The sequence below is a fragment of the Triticum dicoccoides genome, chromosome 5A (genome assembly GCF_002162155.2).
Source record: "Triticum dicoccoides isolate Atlit2015 ecotype Zavitan chromosome 5A, WEW_v2.0, whole genome shotgun sequence".
In the NCBI taxonomy this organism is placed as follows: domain Eukaryota; kingdom Viridiplantae; phylum Streptophyta; class Magnoliopsida; order Poales; family Poaceae; genus Triticum; species Triticum dicoccoides.
In genome coordinates this window covers 315,269,333-315,275,870 of record NC_041388.1, presented here as the reverse complement: position 1 = coordinate 315,275,870, position 6,538 = coordinate 315,269,333, and the positions used below count along the sequence as shown (strand labels likewise).

Here is a 6,538-nt window from a genome sequence, read left to right as displayed (position 1 = left end):
ACAGGAACCCGTGGTAGTAGAGGCCATTGCCGCTGGATGAACAGGACCCCGAGCGATCGAGCCGGTGGATGAACATGACCCCGTGGAGGGCTGGACGAACATGACCCCCCTGGAGGGCTGGTTGAACAGTAGCCCGGTGGAGGGCTGGTTGAACAGTAGCCGGTGGAGGGTTGGATGAACAGTAGCCGATGGAGGGGTGGTTGAACAGGACCCCGTGGAGAGGGCTGGTTGAATAGTAGCCGGTGGAGGAGCGTGCGGTGGAGGCTGGATGAACAGGAGCCCGTGGATGAACAGTCGCAGGTGAAGGCTGGAGGAGGTCGACGGTGGATGAACAGTAGCCCGTGGAGGCAGTCGGCGGTTGATGAACAATAGCCCGTGGAGGCAGTCGACGGTGAAGATGAACAATATCCCGTGGAGTCCCATTTTGTGGTATGCCACACCCCTCCCGATGAATAGGACCCTGTTTCGACCGTAGCGCTCCAACACAAGTCTATTTCCTCCGTTTTGCGGTACGCCACACCCCTCCCTATCAACAGGACCCCGTTTCGACCGTAGGAGGTCCAAGAGAAGTCTGTTTCCTCCGTTTTGCGGTACGCCAGACCCCTCCCGATGTACAGGTTCCCGTTCGACGGTGGCCGGTCGAACACAAGGCTGTTTCCTCCGTTCTCCGGTTCGCCAGGCCTCGTTTCCATCGGCTATTCCGTCCAAGCCGGTTGGCTCCCGATGAACAACATGCGTTTCGTTGCCTCCCGATAAAACGACGCTTTCCATTGCCTCCCCATGAACACGACGACGACGCAGTTTCTCCGTTCCGACCCAGCCATGTACAGGAGCCCTGGCCGTACGTATGCGCGAGTAGGCGTTCGAGACCCCGCCTGTATGTACGTACGTGGCCGTATTTACTTTTTTGCACCCTGGCCGTTGTACGTATGTGTACATGCTACATGCGCACCTTTAGTATGACACGTGCGCGCCTCTACCATGACACGTGCGCGCCTCTACATCAAACAGTATGTACGTACACGTTCGAGACCAGAATGACAATGCTACGTACGCTTTGACCAGGTGTGTCCCGACTGTTAGGCACTTCCTTACGTGTGAAGATGTCGCTGGTGGGTCCCAGCAATCATGGGGGTGAATCATTTTTTTGCCCGTAATATGGACACACTTCTTTGCGTGCGAAAATGTAGCTGGTGGGTCCCAGCAGTCAGGGGGAAACGTTTTTTTCGGGAAATACGGTGGCCCATCCGGTGGGTCCCTGCTGTCAGATGGAGGAATCATTATTTTCTACGTAATAAGGAGGCACTTCCTTGCTGCAGCGTGGACCCAACTGTCAACCTCTCCATGTACAGTACTATTCTGATGGAAGTCGGTCGTTGACCATATTGACCACGCCGCGCTGAGAGCATCATGGCGGTGGACAACGGCGAGGCCTAAGAAGGGGACGACACAGAGCCGGGGAAGACGCAGCAGTGGAAGCCCACGCGGACAGGAGTACAAGGGTTCACTTGTTCGGCTGTGGTGTGAGCCTGCCGTCACCGCAGGGCCTGGCCAGCTGTGGAAGTAGTAGGGGGCGGTGAGGCCTCCACGGTAGCACAGCCGGCCACGGGAGGCAGGAGCAGGCGGCACGACCGGCGCTGCTTTGGGCGGCTGGAGCAATAAGACCAGAGGTTGAAGAAGCACTACGGCCGTTGGATGAACATCGTACGGTCACTGGAGCTAGAATCATTCATATTGACTAAGTTGACATAGCCTCCGTCCCCGTCAACTTAGTAGACCCACAAGTTAGCCTCCCATTATGTTGAGTCCCAGCTAGGAGGGGGAGTATTCATTTTTTGTGCGTAATAAGGAGGCATTTCCTTGCGTGCGAAGATACACCACACCACAACACTTGATTGGGGGCAATTAACTGCCGAAAGAAATACTAGAATAAGGGCAAACTGTCAGCCGGGAATCTAGTTATTGCTGGCAGAGGTACTTAAAAGGTGGAAACACTGCCGGGAGAACTTTAGTTTTTTCTTGAGAAGAACCGGGAGAACTTTAGTAGTAGCAAGGACACATGCACTGCCGAAAATGTTGTCCACATTTTAGGTCATCAAATCTGCCGGCATAACTAAATCACGGCCCACTGTCGGCCGGGCTATCCATGGAGCGAGACCAAAAATAATTGGGCCCATACGCGCGCTGGCACGGGAGAAAACGCGATAGACTTTTTTTTTGCTCAAAAATAGTTATAGCCGCCGCCCAATGCTTGCCCAAATCGAACCCTCTAGAGTCCAGACCCATCCTCCTCCTCCTCCGCCGCCGCCACCGCAGCCGCCGACAAGAGCCCCTCTGTCCTCGACAGCGCCCTCCACCGCCGACCCCCTCCGCCGACCTGGTGACCCCCACTGAGATCGATGCCGCCGGTGCGTCGAGATCGGCCTCGCCTCCGTCCACACGGATCTGGTGTACGTGGTCAACGTCGTCTCGCTCCCTGCGGCACCACCCTAGGACAGGTCGACGGCGCCTGTGCGTTGAGGTCGACGTCGCCTTGATCCCCAGCACGAGATCCGGCGACGAACTCCGGGCCTCTTGTCTCAAGTTAGCCGTGCCACCCCACGCCATCGCGCTGCTCTTCTCCGCGACCCTCCACGCGGACGAGCGCTATCGGGCTCCCCACCATGTCTCTTACCACACCGACGGCGACCGCGGTGCCTGCTCCCCACTACGCTAGTACAACATGTTGCTCAGATCTGTCATGGTGAAACGCGATGCAGGTATGCTTTTCCTTACAAAGGTTGTGAAACTCTTCTTTTCTGATGGATGAGAACTCACGAGATATTGCCGATTTATCTTCTCATTGCTGTAGATTTTCCCTCCCTTCCACCGAATTACTACTGGGCTCCAAGTCTTTCTCATTGCTGCCTCTGTATTTTGCTTCCAAATTGTTGCAGGTGCTATCAGTGAAAGGATTGGGGACTGGTTCTAGCAGTGGTAGGTTTGTTCCAGGAATTCATAATGCTCATGATTTGCCACACTCATGGCACTTACTATTTAAAATGTTTCTCCATTTAATCAAGCAAGAATAGTTCTTCAAAACATTTTATCGTTTTAATCTTCAGACATCTTGGTAGGAAGCAGCATGGAATGTTTGCAGTTTTAGTTTAGATTGTACATAAAGGCCTCTAGATATGTTCTCTGTCAGTCAAAACTTCTAAAATGATCTATGCACCATGGCAGTGGATACTTCTAAATGACTGCAACATGTTCTAGTAAGTCTTATTAGTATAGGACGTTCAATAATCTTTCGGTGCTAAACAAGTGGATGCTACAACTTAATACTAAATCAGTAAAACACTTTAGGAGTACTACATGGACAAAAAGGTATTTGTATTGTGCTGTTTATCCCCATTGGTTGATCGATGTGAGATCATCTAGTTCAACTGTCATCACACACATATACTACTACATGGAAGAAAACAACTAGCTAGAGAACTTGTTTACGCCTCCTTTCATTTTGCTGCAAGACAGACTGAAAGTGGACCACTCTTCTAGAGTTTAAATGGTACTCCCTCTGTCCCATAATGTAAGTATTGTCAAAAAACGTCTTACATTATGAGACGGAGGTAGTATAATATGTTGGTTTTCTACGGTTCCTTTATCTCCAATCTAGTTTTTACTCAATATAAGTTACTATTTCATAAGAATAACATGAAGCACTGATTCTTATATGTTCCATGTATTATGACATGACAAGTAGTCACTAGCAGCTAAGCAAAGGCTACAACATGCTCGGAGGAGAAGTTTGAATGGAGGCAGGGAATACACTTTTTTCTGTGAATGCAGAGAATACACTTTGTAAGGCATATATCCAACCTGAACTTCTTGTACTCTGTTGAGCCCTTGGGTCTTGTGAACCCGTATTCATGTGCCGTATAGAATACTTGCACGTGCAACTCCCTAAGAAACCAAAACAATTTGATGTTTCCTGTGAGGTGGTAAAGAAAATTAACCACACACTTAAAAAACAACATGTGTGTACTAGTAGTATCACGTACATGCTGGAGCTACTAGATTAGTACGTACTCCCTCCGTTCCTAAATATTTGTCTTTCTAGAGATTTCAACAAGTGACTACATACAGAGCAAAATAAGTGAATCTACACTTTAAAATATGTCTATATACATCCGTATGTTATAGTCCATTTGAAATCTCTAAAAAGACAAATATTTAGGAACGGAGGGAGTACATGGTTGTTAAGATGAGGCTGCATGCATCACTTAAAAAAAGAGATGATTAATACGTACTTGTAGCAAGCATCCCAGCTAGCTAGCTACTTACATTTTAATCTGCATCCATTTTAGTCCATTTTAGTCTGCATCCATTTTAGGTCATTTTAGTAAACAACAAAATCAGGTGAAATGAGAATACGGAGGAGAAATGAAATAGCTTACATCCATTTTAATCCAATAGCAATTTTGCCAAAGGTGACCATGGCAAACATTTTATCCTGTTAATTACAAGCACATTATTTGAACGAGCGCTTTTATTGTTGGTGGCTTATTTTTATGCCCAACAAGTTGGGTGCTTTTCTTAATGGGTAGGTCATAACCTCAACCTTCAGGTTACTATAAACAAGTTTGGAACGACAGAAATATCTGATTTGTTACTATTACTAGAATGAAACGCGTTGTGTACAACTGTACATCAGTCTGATTCAAATCCTTTTCATCTCCAATGAATGAGCTTTGTACAACATCAGCCTTGATTTAGACTCCACGTACTGAATAGGTTCATTGCGTTCGTTGCTTCCGCCAATGCCCAATAGCAAGGGAAATAAACAAGGCCTTAGAACACTTGCCCTTATATGATGTAAAGATTACATTTTTATTGGGCTATCTTGTCCTTCAAGTACTAGTAGCATGTTTATGTTACAACAGCTTTATTGTGCTATGAGAGCTCTGTTTTGAATTTCTGGTCTGTGCAGGTTTCCCAAAGATACACTGGGTGATCTACAAGCTTCTGAAGGTTTGGATGATCTACAAGTTAAGGCTTGGATCACCTACAAGCCGTTGAATGTTTGCAAGACCTACAATTAAGTTGGGTGATCTACAAGCTTCTGAAGGTTTGGATGATCTACAAGTTAAGGCTTGGATCACCTACAAGCTGTTGAATGTTTGCAAGACCTACAATTAAGTTGGTGGAGTGGTTATGTAATGTACCTTGTTTGTTGAACCTGGTGACATTGGCACGTGCTGCTCATTTTGGTGGTTGTTTTGGCACATAAGCCACTGTATGCTCTTTTTGGTTGGGTGACGCACCTAGAAACATATGTACTCCTCCCTTTGTGGCACCACTTCATTTTTTATTGTGTGGCACACCTAGAAACATATATGTGCTCCTTTTGTGGCACAACCTGTATATATATGGTTGTCATGTTTCTTAAATGAAGTTTAAGGTTTTTGATGAGGCCTATATGTTGCTTTGAAGTGTATGCATAAATTGTGTGATCTGGCCTGAGTGCTTGAACATAATGAATGTGTATTACATTAGGGCTTCCTATAACACTTTGGTAGTGAAATCAGAGTAGTGGCATAATAACTGCCGGGTAGACATGCTTTTGCAGGCAATAGAACTGCCGGCGATTGTAGTTTCATGTGCCCTGACCAATCTGCTGGGAGAAGTGAACTGCCGGCGATTGTAGTTTCCCACACGGAGGGTAGTACGAGGGTTTACTGGTTTGTTTGCCGTCGTCGGAGAATAACAACAAGTGTAGGTGAGTAGAGTGGGGCGGTGGGGCGGTGAGACCTGCGCGGCAGCACAGCCGGCCGCGGAAGGAGGGAGCAGGCAGTCCCGCCGGCGCTTGTTTGAGTGGCTGGACCAGAAAAAGCAGAGATTTTAGAAGCACGACGGCTGTTGGATGGACATCCAACAGTCACTGCTTGTGCGTCAGTCTTTTTTTTAGGAAAGCCTCAAATCTGTGGAAAACAACATATAGCCCATCTGCCATTATTTATAATAATTTATAGCCCATTTGCTAATTCTTAATGTTTTTCTAGAGCCCATATTCTTTTTGTTAGCATTACAGCCCATATTGTGGCCAGGGTTAAAAAATTATATGAATTTTTGCATATTTCGGTGCGGTCCGAACTGTTTTTAATCCCGAAATTTCAAGTCACATTCAAACTGATTTTAAAAATAAATGTATATCAATATAAAATCTAACAAATTGTCCATGCATAAAAATCAATGCAATTTAAAATCTTGAAATGAAAAAAAAGAAATTTGAAACTAATTGTCGGTTTGATGTGTTTTAAAAATGTATAGCCCATTTCTCATTCTTGATAGGCTATTTTCCCGGCCAGCTGAATGAAGCTCTCCTCGTCTTGAAAGATTTACAGCTCAATAGGCATGACAAAGTGACTTACTTGACAAATCACAAAAAAACTGGGCTAGCCATTTTTAGAAAGAAACTACTGGGCTGGTCTGTGGTAAACATAAAAGAAATGACTGTTTAGACAGGCCAGAGTGCTCCGCACAACTCAATTAACACCCT

The 6,538-nt window shown here is 46.4% G+C and overlaps 1 long non-coding RNA gene across 2 annotated transcripts; it reads left to right on the top strand.

Moving 5' to 3' along the window:
- The first annotated feature begins 2,240 nt into the window (after window positions 1–2,240).
- On the top strand, window positions 2,241–5,457 carry LOC119301213. Of its 2 annotated transcripts, XR_005146968.1 has the most exons (4): window positions 2,244–2,759; window positions 2,937–2,976; window positions 3,743–3,840; window positions 4,970–5,457. It is a non-coding gene; the product is annotated as an uncharacterized LOC119301213 (long non-coding RNA). The 2 variants fall into 2 exon arrangements; XR_005146969.1 differs by having other exon boundaries at window positions 2,241–2,759; window positions 2,852–3,840.
- The last annotated feature ends 1,081 nt before the right edge of the window (window positions 5,458–6,538 follow it).